The 22,508-nt window shown below is 42.9% G+C and overlaps 1 protein-coding gene across 3 annotated transcripts in view; it reads left to right on the top strand.

The window, feature by feature from the left end:
* Nucleotides 1-15,770: 15,770 nt before the first annotated feature.
* VIT (vitrin) overlaps nt 15,771-22,508 on the top strand; it is a 96,072-nt gene continuing 89,334 nt past the window's right edge. For all 3 annotated transcript variants that reach the window (XM_036334865.1, XM_036334864.1, XM_036334863.1), the window contains exon 1: nt 15,771-16,004. The gene's annotated coding sequence lies outside the window, so the exon portion shown is untranslated. The remainder of the gene's footprint in view (nt 16,005-22,508) is intronic.

Genomic DNA, 22,508 nt, shown 5'->3' with positions numbered 1-22,508 from the left:
AGTCCTTATGCTTTCCTGGGTGTTCTGGTTTGTTGTTTTTTTAGATTAAAAAAATAGATTATTAATTCTGTCACATTTTTTAAAAATATATATTTTATTGATTTTTTACAGAGAGGAAGGGAGAGGGACAGAGAGAGTCAGAAACATGGATGAGAGAGAAACATCGATCAGCTGCCTGCCTCCTGCACACTCCCCACTGGGGATGTGCCCGCAACCAAGGTACATGCCCTTGACTGGAATCGAACCTGGGACCCTTGAGTCCGTAGGCCAACGCTCTAGCCACTGAACCAAACCGGTTAGGGCAATTCTGTCACAGTTTTAGTGCTAAAACTGTGAAAACGGTGTTCTGCTTATTAGGTGAATTTTTCTCATGATCTTAAATGCTCTCTCATGCAACACTGTTTGTCTGCTTCTCACTCCCCTAGTGGCGAACCAGAGGGCTGCACCTCCAAACTTAAACTAAGACATAAATGCAAAATGATCTGAAAGAACCAAAACAATACCCAGTGAGATGCGTTTTTAAAGCAATGAACACATCTTCAAAACACTTGAGTTTCCATTAAAGAGGTACAAGTCACCAGAAACCTAGAGAAAAAAAATTCCAAAAGTGGTGGTAGTCTCATCACAACAGTAACAAGAACATACATTTTTGCCCAAGTCCTGAAAGCAATGGCCCTGGCTCCTTTAAAAGAATAAGTAACGATGGTTGAAGCAGGAGGTGCTAAGACACCTGAAGAATGAGCCACATTTGTAAACACTAAGGAGAAACTGAAAGCACAGGTTGAGAGAGGATGCTGCGAAGCAAAGAATGACTGGCACACGGATGGGCATTTACCAAACGGAAGTGCCATGCCATTAATCAGAAAGATGACGACGGCTCAAAGACGCCGATAAACAACAGGACTATCTGCAACTACAAATAATGAAGTAATCCCAAAACGCCAACAACGAAGGACATATAAGCAGGGAATTTAAAAAACAAAACAAAAACTAGTTGCTGATCTGAAGGATAATTTCAGCATGTTATTATTCGGCAAATAAAAAAAGAGCCCATTCCGTTCGACTCAGAAACCATCCGCGCCGACATATACTTGTCACGATTTTACACTTTAACCAAGGCAACATTTCAAGACTGCCAGGAAGAAACAAGAAGAAACACTTAAAGATGGAAGTGATAAAAATGAATTTGGGCCTTTTATCCAGGCTTTTAAAAAAAAATCTTATAGAAAAACATCTTATAGAAAAACATCTAGGAAGTGGGAGAAACCGACCTGGAATTGTGGATTATGTGCTCATCTTCCTTGAACGTGGTCTGCTGCTGACCGGGGCAGTCAGCATTGCCAGCTTGTGTCCCAGAGCAGACCTCTCTGATCAGTGCCCAGAAAGTACAGTGTGCTAGAAGTTTAATAATCAGAAGTTTGGGGGCCGGAGGACGGGAGGACCCTGTGGCGCCCAGAGAGGAATTGAGGGAAGATACCGTGCTTCGGGGCAGTGTGTCCGAGCGGAATTATGTGGGAGATACAATCAGACGTCACGCCAAGCAGACTGCAGTCCTAGACGGACGTGACAGTTTTCAGGTAGAAGGAAACTGAACACTGACAGTCTAGGAGGGCGTGGCAGACAGGGGAGCGCACGGCAGCTACCTGCCCTTCCGTTTCAGCCCAGGGTAGCTTCAGTTCTTGGGGTACTCTTTTGCCCTAAGTGCAATTTTAATACATGTTTTTAAAATTCTTGGGCCCTTTATGGAATACCTGGTTCTCCATTAGAGTCAGGGGCCACTCTGTCACCAAATCTCCTTTCTCCCGAAAAAGAGAAGGTCAAAGTCACCAAGCAGAGATGGGACATGTTTCCTGAGCTCCAAAGTGTCCAGAGTGACGTGTTATGTTTTCTACGTGGTGGAATGCCCTGGCGTTTCTCGGACTGAATTAGGGGTTGAACTAATTGGCCAAGGAGATGAGAATGAAGAGTAAACAGCATCCTGGATTCTGTAGCTACTGGGAAGCCTGGAGAAAGCCCATCCTTTTTTCTTACCAACCTATTCTTAGAGATGCTAAACATTCAGCTGGCACGAGAACTAAATAGATCAGTTTACTTCTTGTTTTTCAGTAAGCTCTCACACAGCCCTCTCTTCTATTTTTATGATTTTATGCATGTGCTTTGATATTTTTCTATTTCTTTCCCCCATTTTCCCCTCAAGAGCCGACTGTTAACCACGAAGCGTAATGATTGGAAACATATATTTGTTCAAGATAGCATTAGAAGCAGTTTACATTTTTGCTTCGCTTTGCCCAAATGGGAACTTTTCTTCCTTTTAAGGTGTTTCCAACTACAAAATTAGGGAAGGAGGGAGGGCAGGCCACCCACGGAGAATCTGAACTCTGGTTGGCTTGAGTTCACTTTTAAATTTAGAGCCAGAAAGCTTGAAACTAAAACAAACTGCAATGCATTTGGCTACGTGTGAGAGGAAATGAGCTTTCCAATGCTGAAATCATAAAATAATTTATCATCAGAAATCCTCTTTAATGATAAGTAATAGCTTTTTCAACTCATAAATTTTACTTTTTTTTTTTTTTTTTTTTTTTTTTTTTTTGGTCTCAAGACAGATCTTAATTTGCTAACAAGGCAGGATGGCCATTGTTGAGGTAAAGGGGAAGGGACCACACTCCACGTGTCCCACCTGGCCTGACACTGACCTCAGAAGCCTAGTGCTCGGGGTGAGGGGCCGTCACGTGCAGAACGGAGGTTACTGACAGATAGAGAAGGGAAGACCACGGGAACCTAAGAGGAGAGTAAAATAGAGAAAGGAGCCTAGGACTGAGCCCTGCGGACACCAACAAACAGGGGAAGCAGAGGAGGAAAAGCCAGCGAAGGACACGGAGAAGGAGTCGGTGTGGTGGGATGAATCAGAGAGGGTGCTTCGGCACGTAAAGGCTGTGACCTGCCCTTGGATATCACATACCTGTGAGCCTGTTTGCCAAGTCCACTACTTTACAATTCCACCTTCATCTGAGAATTCCAAAAGGACATTCTCATACTGTTGCTATTAATGAAAGAGAGACAGAACTCTACAAATTGTTTTTTAAATCCTCAAAAATATCGCACATAAACCATGGCATTAACTTCAGTATCAGAACAACGTGTCAACTGCTACCTGATCAATTCAGTGAGAGACAGCCCCTCACTTCCTAAAAAGAAGGAGTTCTCTTCTGGCTTCTTACATTTAGTATGTAGCAACAGCGCCCTTTGATACCTACATTTAATGATCACGCCTTCAGTGACTACGAGAATTTCATGATCAAAATTGATGGTGTCTGGGCAAAAGGCACTTTGCACACTGAAATTTAAAAGCAGATTCTACAAACCAGTTATTTACTGAAACCCTTGAGCTATGAGTGGCAGAGTGAAATAGAGTGGTCAGCAATTGTCTAGTGAATTTTTAATAAGTTAAACCATTCCCAGAAAATAAAATGTCTATTCTTTTTAATGGTAGCTTTGCTTTTAAATTTTTCCAGGACAGTCTGATATTTAATAACCCCAGTTAGTACACATGCTCAGACAAAATATTCACATTATTTATGATTTTGTAAGCTATTAACAGGAACACCAAAAACATTATATTTCTATCACTAAACATGTATTTATTTAACAAACATTTATCAATGTCTGCCTGTATTCCAGGCTCTGTACCAGGCCCTGAGGACAGAGCAAAGAGCAAAACTTAGCTCCTGGATTCAAGTTCACAGATATTCACAAATAATTCTAGCAAGTGACACATACCTTGAATTCCCTTCAAGGTCCTATGGAAAGTGAAGACACATATGTAGAGAAGAATGAGCAGGAGTGTGCTAGATGGAGCCTGGCAGGAAGGACATTCCTGGCTGAAGAGCTGCACCTGCAAAGACAGGAAGGAATCACCTCACACAGAACAAACGGAGCAGGAGATCCGCTCCGCCTGTGCCCAGGGTAGGGAGGAGGGGGTGGGAAAGAGGTCAGTACGTCAGTACCATAGAACTGGCAGGCCATGCCCTGGAGTTTAGACCTCCTCCTGCCAGGAAGCAGGATGTAATCAGATGTATGCTTACAGATTCCTCTGGAAGCAGCGCAGAAAGTGGACTGGAGGTGATAAGACTGGGAGCAAAGAAACAAATTAAGAATGTGTACAACTGTCCAGTCAAAAAGCGATGAGCACAGTGGAATATTATTTCACCCTAAAAAGAACTAAAGTACGGGCATATGCTACAACACAGATGATCCTCAAAAACAGGATGCTAAGTGACAGGAGCCAGTCACACAAGCCCACATAAGTGTGTGCTCCATTCCTCCGAAGAGCCCAGAATTGGCAAATCTATAGAGACAGAAAGTAGATTGGTGGTTGCCAGGGGCTGGGAGGAGGAGGGGATGGGAGAACAGGTAAGGGGTGCTCTCTGTGGGGTCATGAAAATGTTCTGGAATTGTTTGTGGTAAAAGGTGCACTTATCTGAATTTCCTAAAAGCCACTGAATTGTACACTTTAAAAGGGTGAATTTTATATGTGGATTACGCCTCAATAAAATATTTTTTAAAGAAAAACAACGAGGCTGAAACAAGAGTGGGGACCATCCTCTGATGCTGACCTACAAAACTGGGTGAATAAAGCTACCACAAATCAAGGCATGGAATTCAGAAAGATGACAAGCCTCTGTCTGGACATTTCTGGACTTCTGGTTTGAGGCACCTGCGAAGTATCAGGATGATGATGAATAACCGCGAGGGGAATTCAGAAGAGTCCAGAGATAAGGAATAGAAAGAATTTAGCATATACAGGGTGTCCCCCCCCCCCCGCCCCCAAATTGTATACACGTTTTTCCTGATAGCTCAATTGCTGTTTCTTTCTTTTCAGATTTAACCCATGGAATTAATAATTATTCAAGTGTGTATGCATTTTGGGGGACACTCTGTACTTTGTACTTAAATCTATGGAAGTGAATTCAATAAACCAAAAGGGCCCCTGGGTGGAAAGAGGCCCAGGCTAGACCACTGAGGGCAGGCACTTTAAGGAACAGACAGAAGAAAAGGTGCCCTCAGAGGAAGGTGAAAAGAAGCTGTCAGAAGGCAGAGGTAAATAAATACCCCAACCCACTCGCTGAGTCCAGCCCCCGTCACTACCTGTGTCTCAAAATCCTGGGGAGCATCTCTCAGTACAGTTTTGCTAAATTAGGGAATCGGGGGGTCAAGTGCACTCCTCCTGGACTCTGTGAGATGGCCATGGCCCCGGAACTCAGCCCGCTAGCTGGACACTGACCACCAGACTTCCACACTTTCATGAAACGGAATGTTTCTGCCTTGGCTCCCCTGTCACCTGGGCGGGAACGTCATACTCTTCCCGCTGTACTGTTTTCATTTTCCTGTTCTGCTAATGAAGTGGTTGTGCTCAGCTGTCATCATAATTAGCATTCATTTAATTCAAGGGCTTTGTCATTAGTCGTTAATGCTAATTAATCTTTTCATACACTAATACATCACAAAACATGGGAGAGAAAACCATTTTTCTTATTAGCAAATTAAAGTAAGCCTAGTCAACCTAAAAGCAAGGTGGAAGGAACTCTAGCTCAACAAATCAGGCCAATGAAAAACCCCCTTTGCTGAAAAACGAACTCTCCCATTGTATTAGGTATTCTCAGTAATCTAGAGATGATTTAAAGCAGGGGTCCTCAAACTACGGCCCGCGGGCCACATGCAAATACAAATATTGTATTTGTTCCCGTTTTGTTTTTTTACTTCAAAATAAGATATGTGCAGTGTGCATAGGAATTTGTTCATAGTTTTTTTTTAAAACTATAGTCCGGCCCTCCAACGGTCTGAGGGACAGTGAACTGGCCCCCTGTTTAAAAAGTTTGAGGACCCCTGATTTAAAGTATAGAGGATGATGTGTGTAAGGTCACATGCAAATACTACACCATTTTATGTAAGGAACTTGAGCGTCTGGATTTTGGTATCCCTGGGGATCTGGAACCAACCAAGGGATGACTATATTCGTCCTGTATCCAGGTACAACCAAATGTGTGTCTAGTTTTCTCTTTAAGATAGATTCCCAGATTAAGTCGAAGATTACAAACTTTTATTTAATCTCATAGCACAACTTGCCAAATTGCTTTCCAAAAATGTTTTTAAAATATATTGTTACTGACTTCAGAGAGGAAGGGAGAGGGAGAGAGAGAAAAACATCAATGATGAGAGAGAGTCATTGACTGGCTGCCTCCCACACTGGTGATCAAGCTGCAACCCAGGCATGTGCCCTGACTGGGAATCAAACTGTGAGCTCCTGGTTCAGAGGTTGACGCTCAACCACTGAGCCACGCCCGTGGGGACGCTTTCCAAAAATTTACAACAATTTCTACTGCTTGCTGTAAGTAGTGCATGAAAATGCTGGTCTTCACCCTTACTAGTGTTGAATATTTTCTTTAACAAATCTGTGTCAACAAGCTGAATAAAAATGGTGTTTCGGTGTCATTTTAATTTGTATTTCTTGAATGTCAAGATAGGTTAGATGGTTCATCCCACATGTGTATTGCCCATTTGTTGTGTGTGAGTGGGTATGTGTGTATGTGCATTTGTTTATATCATTGGTCTGCTTTTTCCACTTGGTGGTTTTCTGAGGTTTTCTTATTGATTTTAAGTATTTACATTTTACAAATATTAACCATTTGTCATATTTATTAAAAATACCTTTGCCCATTTGGTCATTTGTCTTTTAATTCCTTCACAGTGTATGTGTGGATTTTTTTAAAACCACATTATAGTTTTTTGCTGTTGTAAACCTATCGCTATTTTCTTTTGTGATTTCTCCCATGGCTTTTCTTCCATTTTAGTTTTGTCCCTTTCAAACAGGAATACCATTCTCCATAGGACCTCTTTCCCACAGCAAAACTCTCACCTCTATCCAGAGGCGAGTCACTTAGACATGCTTTTCCAAATGGCAACCTGTCGTCGTTTTCTACATTAAGACCCAAACATTATGGCAAACACATTGACCTGTGACCAGGCTGTGTGAGGCATTCTTGGGGTCCCTTCCATAAAGAGACCCAGGCCCCCTGTTTGTGTTTAAAGGGCACTCAGAGCCCTCCCATAGGCATGTGGTGGGATGTGGTGTACCTCCAGCGGCACTACCTTGGTTGCTCCCCATCAAGGCCTGGGGCCTGGCTTCCATTTACTTCTCGTTCACACAGATTTCACAAGCCAGCACAGCTGGGTGCCGTAGGCAAACAGTAAAGTTTGCTATATACGTCTCCTCCAGAGCAGCTATAACAAATATTAAGAAAAGGATCTGAATCCTGGATACTCTGATCTTACGCATAACAAGGGCATATAACAAGTATCATTAATAGTAACAATTTGTGCAGCAATTTACAGATTACAGGGTGTTTTATTTTATCAGCTTCACCTCATTTGATAGTCAAAACAGTTAGGCAAGTTACTTTCCTCATTTTACAAATGAAGAATCTGAGTGTTCAAGTGACTTTTCCAGACCGAAGAGCCAAAGATGTGAAGATGGATCACCTGACACAAATATGATGATGTTTGTACTAAAATTTATCTATTTCTAATCCAATTTTCTATTCATTACATCATCTCTTTTCCTTTTTTAAAATTTATTTTCTTATATTGAAGTGACTTCAGATTTACAAACGTGCTGTAAGAATAGTATGAAAAATTTCTGAATACTTTTCATCCCGCTTCCCCAAATACTAACATTTTGCATGACTACAATTCAATTCTCAAGATCAGAAAGTTAACATCGATACAACATCATTATCTAATCTTTAGACTTCATTTAAATTTTGCCAGTGTTCCCATTAACATCATTTTTCTGGTCCAAGATAGACTCTAAGAGCACATATTGCATTACTTGTCCTATCTCCTTAGTCTTCTTCAATCTGTAACAGTTCCTCAGTCTTTGCCTTGCATGACCTTGGCACTTTGTAAAGGCATTAGCCTACTGCATTTGTAGACTCTTCCTCTCTTTGGGTTTGTCTGATGTGTCCTCATAATTGAAGTCAGTTACGCATTTTTTTTTAGCAGAGTACCTTAGATGAAAGTTATTGTGTTGTGTTTTCTCTGGGCACCATGTTAGGAGGTACATGATGGCAATTTGTCTACTTACTAATAGTGTATATGGTGATCATTAGGCTAAGTGGTGTCTTCTAGGTTTCTCCACTGTAAAGATATTATTTTCCCTTATTTAATGAATAAGTATCTCAGGAAAGATGCTTTGAGACTGCATAACTAGCCTGTTTCTCATCAACATCTTTTCACTCACTACTGTGTTATTTGCTGAACAGTAATTTTCTATTTCATCAACCTCTTTTCATTTATGAGTTGGAATTATTTTGTAAAGAAAAGCTGTCCCTCTCCCCCCATTTACTTATTCAATTACTTATTTATACCAGTACAAACCCCCAAATTATTAGTTTATTATATGTTTTAAGTTATTAATATCATTATTTGGTCTGTTGTTCAAATTGTCCCAGATTTGGCTATCGAGAGCACCTTTACATTGGCCCCTGCATCGTTTTCACATTACCATCATTTTTCTCACTTATCAGCTCCAAAATGTTCCAAGCACATATTATGCTTTCCCATCCCCAGCCCTAGAATCAGGTATTTTCCAAGGATATGTGATTCCCTTTATTGGAGAATGATATTTAGAAATCAAGTTTTTGTTGTACATATGCTCATTGATAGTGGGGTTTCATTGCTTCTAGGCATTCTCAGCAAACAGAGCTAAGAGCTATATGTATACACACACACACACACCTACATCAGTCTCTATACTGGTAAATAGGGAGAGCATTACTTGCTTTTTACTAATCCTTCTTTAATAGATTTCACTTTTTGAATTAATTAGCTAACATCTTTACTACAATGTGAACAGTAGTAGAGATAGTAGATATCTTTAATGAGTTTCTGATCTTTATATAAATGTCTCTAGAGTTTTCCCGTTAAGATGATGTATTTTCGGACAAAGGCATATTTATTTTATGTTAAAGTATCTACCAATTCTTATTTTCTTAAATATTTTTATCAGCAAGAACACAGATGAATTCAGACAGAAGACATGGGAAGAAAGACAGTATGGTAAACATGGACACAGATAAAATATGCCAGTATGTGTATGAACTATAAAAATGTTCACTCCTGCCCTGGGCAGTTTGCTCAGTGGTTAGAGCATCAGCCAGTGAACCAAAGGGTCTCAGTTTTTATTCCTGGCCTAGGGCACGTACCTCAGTTGCAAGCTTAATCCCTGGCCCCTGGGTGGGGGCATGTGCAAGAGGCAACCTATCAATGTGTCTCATATTGATGTTTTTCTCTCCCTCCCCCTCCACTCTCTAAAAAATCAATGAAAAAAATGTCCTCAGGTGAGGATTAAAAAAAAAAAAAAGTTCACTCCTGCCTTCATTCACACCCTTGCCATAGTGCAGGGGTCCTCAAACTTTTTAAACAGGGGGCCAGCTCACTGTCCCTCAGACCGTTGGAGGGCCGGACTATAGTTTTAAAAAAACTATGAACAAATTCCTATGCACACTGCACATATCTTATTTTGAAGTAAAAAAACAAAATGGGAACAAATACAATATTTGTATTTGCATGTGGCCCGCGGGCCGTAGTTCGAGGGCCCCTGCCATGGCCTCTTTATGGGCAGAGTCTCATTCCCTGCCCCTGGACTTGGGCTCAGTCATAAAACTTGTCTGGCGAATGAAATGGGCGAGAAATGACAGCGTGCCAGTTCTGAGACTAAGCCTTAGAGACTTCACATGTTTTCTGTTGTTCTCTTGTGACTTCGCCATGGCCCAGAGAAGCTCGTCCCTGCATAGCTGTTACTGTGCAGCCTGAGCACCCAAATCAACACATGGAGGACAGAGGCTCATCAGCCAACCCACACACCTGCAGCGAGAAGCAGAGCTGCACGGCACGCCATGGCACAGCACGGCACAGCAAAGCTTCGAGCAGCAGAGCCCCAGCTGACCAGTGCTCAGTGAACCAATCCTTTAGTTTAGACTCCATTTGCTTATTTGGCATAAAAGAGAGATAGAAGGCCTGTAATCTCCAGCCAACTATTTTGAGTAAAGTACTTGTTTTGAATAAAGTACTTTTGTATTTTTCTAATCTGCCAACCAGCAGCCTTTTGTTAATGTGAGGATCGACGTTATAACCACCAGTTCCCGATATCCTCCTCGTGGTCTCTGAATCTCTTTTATGCTATTCACAGTGACTTATCTGTATTTATTTTTCTGTCAATTTGGCCTCGAAGATTGTGGATGTTGTCCAGTATACAGTGGTTCCAGCTCATTTCTTTCAGGGAAGCATTTGGGAATAGTAATCTTCCTAACATTTAAAGAAAATGTTTTATTTATTGATTTGAGAGAGACACAGGAAGAGGCAGGAGAGAAACACTGGCACGCTTTCCCACCCATCTATGCATGCCTTGGTTGCTCCTTGCCTGTGCCCTGACCAGGGATCAACCTGCAACTTTGGCAAATAGGACTGGTGCCGTAACCAACTGAGCTACCTGGCCAGCCCCTAACATTTTTTTTAATAGACTGAGGAAGAAAATGAATTCTATTGGTTCACTATCTCCTTTGTGCCACTACATTTACCTTTTGCATCATATTTAGTAACTCCTATCTAATCTCTAATCCATGTTTCCCCTCTTATGTATACCTAAGAACTCTTTCTTCTAATTTTTGGAGGCTCTTTTACATTCATGGCAAAATCTCTTTGGGCCACCTACACTCTACCTGTTTGTAAGTTATTAGTGGTCCCAATTTGGCTCCATCAAATTTTTGAAAGATGTGTTTTTCTTCTAATACTTCTTTGCTTCTAACAGATAGTAATAAAATAAATTTAACAAAAGTCAATTATGGTAGTAAATTTTCCACTCTCCTGGACACTACTCAAAACATGTGTTTTGAGGAGGAACATTCCACAGTGTCCGGGAAACTGCAATGACACCTGCGCAGCACGTGGGGGAGGAGCCTCAAAACCACTGAAGAGGAGTTCAAGGCAAATCACATTTCTGTGAAAAACGGATGCAGCGTCAAACACAATAGAGCCTTCAACATTTCGGCGAGCTTGTGTTATAAAAGGTGTAACTCAGTAAAAGTATCGGGTGTCTGAAAAGGCTGCCTCAGTACTTGGACTCTTAAATTGCCATCCTGCATTTTTAAAAGTCACATAAAAGAATGGATTTGTGTGAAATTCAAAGTCACATTGAATTCCCTGAGTTCTAGCTCTGGGGTCAAAAAAAGAAAGAATGAGGCAGCATTTTAAAGAGGCATCAAGTCCAATATTTATGACAACAATAAGAAACTTTTAATAGACACTCTTCTAAAAGAGATTTGAGTTTTTGTGCTCAATACAGTACAAGACTGGGGCCCCAAGTTTACATAATGACACACAGCTAGTTTAGAAGGTACTGGTGCTTTCTCGCAACCACGGGTGACTTATAAGCAAAGCACAATCTCAAGTAGCAGTGCAGGAAAAGTGAACATCACAGTTTCTGTTCTCAACTAGAAATGATCCAGAAGTCCAGTTCATGCCAGGTAGCAAGCTCACGGCCACTTACCAGGAAGCCGTGGTCTTGTTTTAAAGAAGTTAGAAGACTTCCCTGAGGCCGCCCACTGGACTGTTTTATAGGTAAAATGCTGCGGCCTTGGGTGTGGAGAGTGGAATCAATTCTCTGCATCATCCTCACTGGTCCACACAAGACTCCAGGACTATTGCTTTAATGTTTTTTATTCCATTGTACCCCAGTTCTCTTTCCCCATAGGTAGGCATTCTAGTGTATTTGTAATCATTCATTTAGTTAACACTTATTGCATATATGCCTATTATGTGTCCATTTCAAGGACTAGGGATACATCAGTAACCAAAACACATTTTAAAAAAAAACCCTGCCTTGCGCTAGCTGGTTTGGCTCAATGGATAGAGCATTGGCCTTCAGACTGAAAGGTCCTGGGTTCGATTCTGGTCAGGGCACATGCCCAGGTTGTGGGCTCGATCCCCAGTGTGGGGCATGTAGGAAGCAGCCAATCAATGATTCTCTCTCATCATTGATGTTTCTATCTCTCTCTCCTCCCTTCCTTTCTGAAATCAATAAAAATATATTTAAAACAAACAAACAAGCAATCAAAACACCCTGCCTACATTCTAGTAGAGAATGCATAGTTTAAAAATTTAGTAGTAAATATTATTAAAGAGTAGTAAGTACTGTAAGGAAAAATAAAACAGAGAAGAGGGAGAAGAAATGCTGGGGGGTGCGGGTGCCATTTTAAACAGGGTGGTGAAAAGAGGCCCCACTCAGAGGGCAACATTTGAAGACTTGCAGGAGGTGAGCAATGGGAGCACACAGGTATCTGAGAGAAGCCCCAGCACAGCAAGCATGGGCTCTGAAGTACCCTGAGGCTGATAAGTATACATCTATACTAATAAAAGGGTAATATGCTAATTAGACCAGACATCTTCCCGACGACCTTCTGGACGTCCTTCCAGACAAAGCCATGGTGGCAGGGCCAAGGCAGAAGCGGTTAGGGACTATCAGGCTGGCAGGGGAGAGCAGTTAGGGGGATCAGGCCGGCAGGCAGGTGAGTGGTTAGGAGCCAGTGGTCCTGGATTGCTCTCTCTCCTAGATTGGAGAGGGTACAGACCAGGCTGAGGGAAACACCCCCCCCCCCCCGCATGAATTTTGTGCACCAGGCCTCTAGTTCATTTATAAGTGTCCTTGGAAAATGTGTACAGTTTTAGGTGCATACATTTTAATTTTTATAATTGTATTTAGACTTATCTGGGTTCTCCAGAGAAACAAAACCAATAGGAGATTAGATAGATGGATGGATAGATAGACAGACAGATAGATTTGTGGGAAGGAATGGCTAACATGAGGACGGAGGCTGCAGTCAGCAAGTTGGAGACTCCAGAGAGCCAGCGGTGTAATTCCAGTCCAAAAGCAGGAGAAGACCAATGCCCCGACTTGGAGAGAGGCAGAGGGGACTCTTTCTCACTCAGGCTTTCATGCTATCCAGGCCTTCAGTGGATTGGTGGAGCCCCACCCACACTGGGAGGCCATCTGCCTTACTCTGTCCACAGATTCAAATGCTCGCCTCATCTAGAAGCACCCTCACCCACCCACCAGAAATAATGTCTATCCAAATCCCTGGGCACCTGGTGGCCCAGCCAAGTTGACGCACAAAACTAACCATCCCGTATCATATTATATTTCTCATTCGTTTCTCACTCTCCTTCAGAACAATGTTCTCAAGGTCAATCCTTATGGTAGGCAGAATTTCAGATGGCATCCATGGTCTTCACCTTTGGGCATGATGATGCTATGCTATAGGTCAAAGCAACACTGAAGACACAATGATAGTTACGAATCAGTTGACATTAATATCCTATCAGCCTAACATAATCACATGAACCCTTTAAAAAGGGTTGTTGAAAAAGAGGAAGTCAGAGAGAATTCAAACCTGAATAAGATTCAACATGCAATGGGTGGCTTAAAGAGGGAGGGAGCCATGTGGCAAGGACTGGGGTTACCTCTAGAAGCTGAAAGCAGACCTTGACAGATAGCCATCAGGGAAACAGGGACCTCAGTCTTCCAAAAGCAAGGAACAGAATTCTGCCGACACCCTCAATGAGCGTAAGGGGGATTATTTCCCAGAGCTAGATAAGAACCCAGTGCAGCCAACACTGATTTCAGCCCTGTGAGGCCCTGAGCAGAACGGTGAGATAATACATGGGTGGTGTTTCAAGACAGAAAGTTTGTGGTAATTTGTAACACAGAAATAGAAAATGAATACAGTAGTCTTGATGTGCATTTTATTTTTTTTAAAAAAAGCACTTATCTAGTACTTGCTTTGTTAGCATTAATTACATTCATAATGCTATGCCATCATTGCTGTCCATTCCTAAAAGTTTTCATCGCTGCAAACATTGCTTTTTAATTTGCATTTCTCTTTGTGCATCTCTTCATATGCTTTTCAGTACATGTACATTTGACTACCTTATCCTATATAATAAAAGCCTAATATGCTAAGTATCCAGTCTTCTAGTTGTCCGTTCAACCAATAGAAGCGTAATATGCTAATGATAAGCTAAGGCCGCTTAACCACTTGCTATGACATGCACTGACCACCAGGGGGCAGACAGTCGACTGGTCAACCAGTTGCTATGATGTGCACTGGCCACCAGGGGGAAGACGCTCCGACCATTAGGTTAGCTTGCTGCTGGGGTCTGGCTCATCGGAACTGAACAAGACGGGCCAGACAGGTACTGGAACCCTCCTGTGGTCCCTCCCCAGCTGGCCAACCTCACACGTCCCTCCTCAGTCCCGACAATACACTAGTGGGGTCCCTCAACCTGGCCTGCGCCCTCTTGCAATCTGGGACCCCCTCAGGGGATATCGGAGAGCCGATTTTGGCCTGATCCCGAAGGCCAGGCGAGGGACTCCACTGGTGCATGAATTCGTGTACCGGGCCTCTAGTTCATCATAAGAAAATAAATTTAACTAATAAAAGAAGTTCTAAGTCCTAACATAGCACCTTGCTGTAAAATGGAAATAATAGTACTGACCCCTCTAAATTCTTCTAAAGTATTAAATGAGATGATATATGTAGAGGGCTTATCACCATGCCTAGCAAATTTGATGAGTGGCATTTAGCATTAGTATTAATATTAATGATATGATATTAATTCTTGCGTGCCATTTCATCTGAATCTTCCCTAACTCACACAGTGGGACAGGCCGCCTTCCACGTGACAGCCTCGTCCTTATCACCAATGGACCTATGCTCAGGACTTTATGGAGGAAAGAACAGGATTGAGAAATAATTTAAATGGAGAATCTACAGAAGAAAAAAGGATTAAATAACATTCAAACCATAATCTTAAATACGAAGCAACCCAGGGCCACCAGCTGAGGAAGGGAGGGCTGCTGGCAGGGGAGATTCTCCAGGCTGCCCAGTGCTTATCCCCCACAGGAGGGAGGCTCTGTGCTAGCTCCCCCTGCTGGAGGAAAGATGCTCTGCCACGCTGATACACATCTGACTCTCAAGGAGCACCAGATGTAGTTGTTTATGGTCTGTTTTTATAATGCTGTGACATGCTAACGCGTGTTTTGGGTCTGAATCCCTTCCATTTAATTGATGACACTAATATGTAAAGAACGAAAATCAGCAGATTTCGCTTATGATGCGAGCTATCCACCACTGGGCTTTTGAAACATGCATGAGTCCAGTTTTGCTTCCCACTATTATTATCTTGTGTCCTGTTACTAGCAGAAAACACTACAGTCATTTCAGTAAGCTTGCCAAAATGCAGAAGGGACCGAAGCAAACGAAGCCAAAAAACAGCTCTGACATGTCGGAAAAGCAAGCATCTCACTCCAAAAGCGAGAGGCTAGTACACTCAGCGTGTGGTGTTTGCTGTGCCTTTCTTTCCGCAGCTTGTTCACTAGCATTTGAAAAAGAAAGAAAATGGAATTGCCCTGCTTAAGCTGCCTTTAAATTACATATTTTCATTTTTTCTAGGTGTTTCTACTTATTAGAATTTCTAATTGTAGAATTTGCTTACTGAAAATGCATGCTTTGGGCTAGAAAAGAATATTTAGAAGTCCTTACCCTCCCCACCCCCACCCCCACCCTCATAAAAAAAAAAGCAAGTGGGAGTGGAAATTTGAAAGAGGACCGCCTAATTCAGCACTAAAACCAGTGTGAGAAGCAGCGTGTGTGTGTGTGTGTGTGTGTGTGTGTGTGTGTGTGTGTGTGTTGTAAAATGTGCTTTTCAAAGTGCTCAGAGGTTGATGGGAATGTTTGATTAGCTCCTCTGAGAAGAAAGGGTGCTTGGACCTCTATTTCTTCTCTAGAACAATTTGGATGGGATTTGTGATGCAGAAAAACTTAAGGAAAAAAGGATATTCATTCTGTGTGGTGGAAAATTCCTGAAAAAAAAATTTGCTTTCTTCAAACAAGGTATGTCTGATGAATTATTAAGCCATGCAGCTAGTTTGCTTTCCATTCCTTATTATGAAAACATGAAAATGTATTTATCATTAAGAAACTACAATACATACCTTGACCAAGAAATCAGTCTGTACAAATTTCAGTCTCAAGAGAACTGGAGGTGGGAGTGGGTAGTAGCTGACATCCTTGTAAACAACTAATATCAGGCATATCAACTATAAACAAACTGCACTGAGATAAGTTTAGAAGAAGATTTTTACTGTATCTTTAAGCCAACTTAATTACAATGAAAATAAATTGAAAAGTGTGACATTTGTGTAGAATTTTAAAGTACATGTAAGCCTTTTTTTTATACCTGGCTTCCTATATGAAATTTAACAGCACTGTAACAACTTGATTATAACAAGCTATCAAAAGCAGTATGAGAAACAGGCACATTGGTGCTAAGTTAAAAGAGAAATTATTTAATGTGGATCTGTGCTTCTCTCTACTTACACAGATCGGGGGGGAATGTGGCTGGATGTGCAATTCTGTGTCTTGTTTACACTGGAAGTGTTTTCTCAGGCTGAATGCTTTTTTACTGATAAGCCCGGGAAAGGGCTGGCATTGTTAACTACTGCAGCTCAGATCTGCACAGGAAAACATGGTACGGAATCTCATTTAAGCATGATTAGTGTCAAACCAGCATAAACATGAAACAAATGCCTCAAGTACAGATGAAACAGGGAGGGGAAGACTGAGTTATTAGACTTGATGGTTTGCTCTGAACAACCCATGGCATCTTTGCCACCTCCGAATCGAGAGTGGAATTCAAGATTTTCTTTGGGTTTATTGTAAAAATAAAACCAGGCATTCTTGGCCATGGTGGTTATTCAAAAATGTGAGCGCCAAGAAAATAGCATTTTGCCATTACGTTGTGTTGCAACAAATTTGGAAGTCTTGGTGGTCAAGTTCTGAGGTTATTTTCCCTCCGTCTCTTAAAAGATAAAAACACCCTGCACAAGGCGGGACTCATGCTTGCGTGCTTCCGCTGTTGTGTGTGTCCGCCGCAAGCGGTAGCTGTGCGCTGGAAGCGCCTGTCTCTTATTTACTGAATTAAAATACCCTCTTTGGTAAAAGGCTTTAGACAAAGAGTTGCAAGACTGCAAGGGCTGCATTGTTCATCGCAATAGGATGAGTTCCCAGGCTGAGCTTCATGTAAATAGATCTCACACCTCACCACTGAAAGGAGACACCCCAGGAACATCGGAAATGCTCCCTAACGATCCTGAAATCGTGTTGACTTTATGAATATGGTTGAGAAGGTCTAATTATCTTTTTCCCTAAGTTACTGAACAAGTGAAGAATAGTTTCTTTCAGAGAAAATACCCTGGGTTTGAAAATAGTTTACGAATAGCATCAGGAGGACAAAACTGCGTGCGCTGCTCGCCTCTGTAACTCCTGTGAGACGTGCCGTATACGGGAGGGCAGTGAGGCTCAGGGCCAAGAGTCCCAAATTACAGGAACAGCCCTGCCACTGCCGACCTGTGTCACCTTGGAAAAGGTGTGTAGTAATTCTTGACCCGTGTTTCCCCGTCTGAAACACAGAAACATCCATGTCTGTACACCCCTCTCCCAGGGTGGCCAGGAGGCTCAATATTGACTCTAGGTTTCAAAAAGGCTTTCAAATGTGGAAAGTTCTATAGAAATGTAATCTCTTTCTGCACATATTCAAGAAAAAGGATTATACTGAAAGTAGCTATTGGCCTTCAAAGTAATGCCTCTTGGACCCCACCATGTTCCTGTCACTTGTGCCCACGTATGTAGCTTCTCTCCTTGCTCGGTTAGAAGTATGAGCCTGGTATCAATGGCAGCAGATGCAGGACACGGGCCTCTCTGTCCTTAGAAGGGCACTCTCGCTGTGTGATCTTGGGGAGGTTACTCAACACCTCTGTGTCTCCGTTTCCTTGCATATGAATTGAAGAAGTTAGACAAAATAGTGTCTAAGTTTCCCTCCTAATCCTACAATTCGCCAATGTCAAGACATGGCCAGGCCAATTTCATTGACGGGACTTTCTGTATGTTACAAAATGAAGAAATATCAAAATGGGGTTTCAGAACTATGATATACTTAAAATGTTTATGTTTACCTAACTAAAGATTTTAACATATACAGAAATGGAGTGAGTGTGTGTGTGTGTGTGTGTATCTCCACAGGGTACTGAGGACAGTGTGGTCCAAGTTGTAGGACAGACATTTCTCAGGTCTCTGTTGTACTTCTATGGCTGCCTGTAACATATCATGTGGAGATAATGTCAAACATCCCAATATCAGGCCTTCCAGACACGGCCAAGGCCAAGGCCAAATGGCCCTCCTGTACTATGGATCCCATGGGAGTTTGTCAGGCAGGAGGTTCTGCCACTTCTTAAATGTATTAACTTTGGCAACTTACTTTTCTGAGCCTCAGTTTTCTCATCTCTAAAAAGGGTCTATTGTTAGTGCCTCCCTCATAGGACTGTGGCAAAACGCTTTGATCAATGTTTGGCACACCGTCTGCACCCAAATGTTAGCACATACTTTCTCCATTACATGTGACTAGAATGAAGAAATCAGAGAAGCTGTGAAGCAAAGCAACTGTGATCCTCTTCTAACTTTTCAACATTAACTCTCTGGATATGGTCAGCAAATAGACTTATGGAATTATGTGATATTAATATAATTATTAGAAATGTGTAGCCATCTCTTCATTCAGAGGGTCTGAGCTAATCAATCCATCAGCAAGTGATAACTCGAGAGGCAAGTTCTGTGATGTCCGTAACATGAGAAATCCCAGGGGTCCCCCTCTGGCGGTCTAAAAATGTGTGCCTCTGTGGTTGCAGAAGGTGGTGAAATCCCTGGCCTCCCGAACAAACATAGTGTGAGTGAGAGAAAAATGCAAAGGACTTTGCTGCTTTGCAGGTATGAAAGTCCTCGTGCAAACAGCAGTGAAAGCTTCTGTTAGTGCAGAGACTGGGGCAAAAGGGAACAATAGACCAGGGTAAATTTAGGGGAGGCCTCGGAAACGGCTTTTTGATTATGCTGATTGTCAAACTGTAATCAAGCTGCAGTAGCACAGCCCGACAGCTAGGGCGTCCACAGCCACTGCTGGCTTAGACCTGGCCCTGGCTCCTGTCACCAGATGCTCCACTGGGATCACCTGCAACTAGCCACTCCAGTTGTGCACTGCACCCCACTGGCCCAACTCCCAAACCATTTTGGAGCCGTGCACAGCCTGTGGAGACCCTGAAGCCACCGGAGTGTGCCTGACAGTTAGGAGCCCCGAAGCGGCTAGTGCACCTGCAGGTAGCCCGGTCCTTGCTACTGGCCCTGGCTCTCACCACTATATGTGCATCTGCAACTGGCTCCTGCCACTACACTACACAGGCATCCACAGCTGGCCCTGCAACCGAGCACAGGCACCCCACCAGCTCCGGCCGTCGCCACTGCTGCACCCTAACGCATCACTGAGGACCCCAGCAGCCCTTCCAGCCTCTGCAGACCCCCCACTGTGCTCACCAAGCACAGCGCAGCTGACGGTGCGGACCCCAGCAACATGATGTCTAGACAGCAAAGCCACCACAAGCCCACACTTCGTGCCTTGCACCACCAGACCCAGGATCACAGCCCCAGCTGCCTCCACCCACAGGGGAAAGTCTTTCCTGACCCTGCAAGGCTACAGGGATCGTGAAGAATCAGGGAAACATGACACACCAAAGGAGCGCAGTAAACCTCCAGGAACTGTACACACCACACACACACCACACACACACACACACACACACACACACACACACACACACGGAGAAACGGAGATATGTGAACTGCCTGACAAGAATGCAAAGTAACTGCTCTAAAGATGCACAGAGGGCTACAAAAGAACCCAGATAAACAATCGGATGAAATCGGGAAAACAATACCAGAACGGACTGAATTCAACAAAGAGACAACACAGAAAAGAACCAGATGGAAATTTTGGAGCTGAAGACACAATTTTAATTTTAAAAAATATATACACACACACACAAAATGTAAGTCAGTCTGAGATCTCCTAAGTGAGTTCCTGTTTACAGACCAGGAGGGGAAGGGCCAAGCTCCTAGGAGAGTCCCAGAGCCCCATGGCCACAAGGAGCAAAGGCTATTTCAGTTCTGTTGGTTGCATTTTCCTACGGTTACCTCATTGGTAAAACAAACAGCGGTGGAGACTGGATTTAGAATTTGTTTCTAATCAACTAGGAAACGTTTCCGCCTCTACTGCAAATCCTTAGAGACGGCCCATCTGAAATGCTCGGGCTGCCGGGGAGCACCCAGCACACCAGGCGATGCTCTGAGTTGAGACTTATAAAAGCTGCAGGTCCTGTGGAACCTGCAAAAGGCAGCTCCCCCGGGAAGCAGAGGTGCCTGGGCTGAACCCACTGCCACCGGCATTCCAGGGCTGGTACCCCGAGGGAGGACGGTGAACCGAGACAATGCCGCCACAACCTTTCCTGAGTCAAATCCACAAGCCAGGGTCTTGGAACAAGACAAATACATATTACTTTTGTTTTGACTCAGCTCAGAAAATAAGTTGGTGTTTGTTTTTTATTCTGGCCCTAAAATTAAAAAAAAAAAATGTTTAGCTCATTTCTGCTGCTTCTTACTTCACTAGATTTTTTTTCCTTCAGTTCTTTTTAAGAATGTTGGGTGTCATTCCTCAGCCATTTGATTGGCCCAATTATCCTACAATCATCTAGAAGATTTTCATGACGATGGGCTAAAGATCCTTATAAATCTCAGAGCAGAGAAGGAACAAAGCTACAGAATTGCTTCCTTTCTGTGTCCTAGAAGAACTGGACTCAATGGCAGTCACAAACCTATGTGGTTCCTTCGCCAAGAAGTCCAAAAATCAAGCATGGCCAACCCTGGGCAGCACCTTGTAGTGAGAGATTAAATTTATTGCTTTACCGCTGTTAAGTCCTCAACTAGAATCTAAATGGCTATGTTTTGCAAAAGGATGGTGATGAGAATGATGATGGCAGTAAACCACGATTAATCACCACCCCAACAACAACAATAATTGCTAACATGTACAGAGCTACTCTTACGTGCCAAGTACTGGTCTTTACACATACTAATTCATTTCATCTTACAGCAGGTACAGATTTACCCACTATATTATAACAAAATAGCCTCCATTCTCCCAGAGCTGCCAAGCTGTGGGCACATAATAAACAAACATGTGACAGTAGGAAAGGGGGTTGTTCTTGCCTCTGCCCAGGGTGAAATCTGAGCCCTTGACACATATTAATTCATTTCATCCTAACAGCATCCATATGGGATGGGTTATCACTATCCCCATTATACAGATGAGAAAACTGAGGTACTGAGCAGTCAAGGAAATTATCTGAGGTCACACAGTGAGGAAGTGATGGAACTCACCTTCAAACCCAAGCAGTCTAGTTCCAGAGTTCACACTCTTAACCTATCAGGCAATAACTGCACAGTCCTGGTTTTTCTATCACTGCCCTCAATTCATCTTTGTCATCTCCGGAAACACTGCTTTCAAGCCAAGTCAAATTTCAATGAAAACTATTCTTCTTCACAAGTATAGACAGGGCACTAATAAAGATGGTGAAGAGTGAACGCAAGGACTCCCAGAAGGCTGGTGGGAAGGAGGAGGTAGTTCTGGCATTCCTGGATCATCTCCTGATTTAAGAATCGCTTCTCCAGTGTGTTGGGAAGACATGACTCTTGGGAGGAAAGCACAGAGTAGGGTCATTATCAAGCCCTTTGAGTAGCCAGTCCCCCAAAGGTATCCTTTACCCCTATAGGTTAAGTCCTCAGTGAGTCACAGAAAGAATCTTATTTTCCTATGGCTCAGATTGCTTCCAAAAAATCACTTTCCCCGATAAGAGTCTCAACATTGACAAGACCCCCGTAGAAATTTCTCAAATTCTTTCCCTCAGTGAGAGAAAGGCAAAAGCTTTGTGTGGACATGCGGTGAAAATTCATAAAAATCGCCCTCCAGGCTATCGTGAGATGGGGCTCTGTTTCTGCATTCCTTCTCAAAAAGAAAATAAAAATCCCTTCCTTCGGGGAACCCAATGTCTGGTTTCCAGGGGAAGAGGTCACGGGCATCTCAGTGCTCAGTGAATTCCCTCCTCTCGGCTCCTTTGTGTCACAGAGAAAACATGCTCTGGCTGTAAGGTGCAAGCCGACTTGCCCGGACTGGCTTTCTTGTATAATACAGTGAGTAAATCTGTATCCTAAAGCTGAAAGGAATTTAGGGAAGCAGAGGCAACATTCAGTGACGGCAGCAGCAAATATTTATGAGGCCATCGCCATGTGCCATCCATAATTCTGTATTTGGGAAGAAGAGTGAACAAAATAATCTCCATTCTCCCAGAGCTGCCAATCTGTGGGCACACAATAAGCAAATACCCATAAGGGGCCTGGCGGTGATCTGGGCTATGAACACATGAGACAGTGGGAAGGAAGCTGCACAGAGCAGTGAGGGTG

The sequence above is a fragment of the Myotis myotis genome, unplaced genomic scaffold, assembly GCF_014108235.1.
Source record: "Myotis myotis isolate mMyoMyo1 unplaced genomic scaffold, mMyoMyo1.p scaffold_m19_p_14, whole genome shotgun sequence".
In the NCBI taxonomy this organism is placed as follows: domain Eukaryota; kingdom Metazoa; phylum Chordata; class Mammalia; order Chiroptera; family Vespertilionidae; genus Myotis; species Myotis myotis.
The sequence above is the reverse complement of the archived record's forward strand: the minus strand, read 5'-3'. Positions and strand labels throughout refer to the sequence as shown.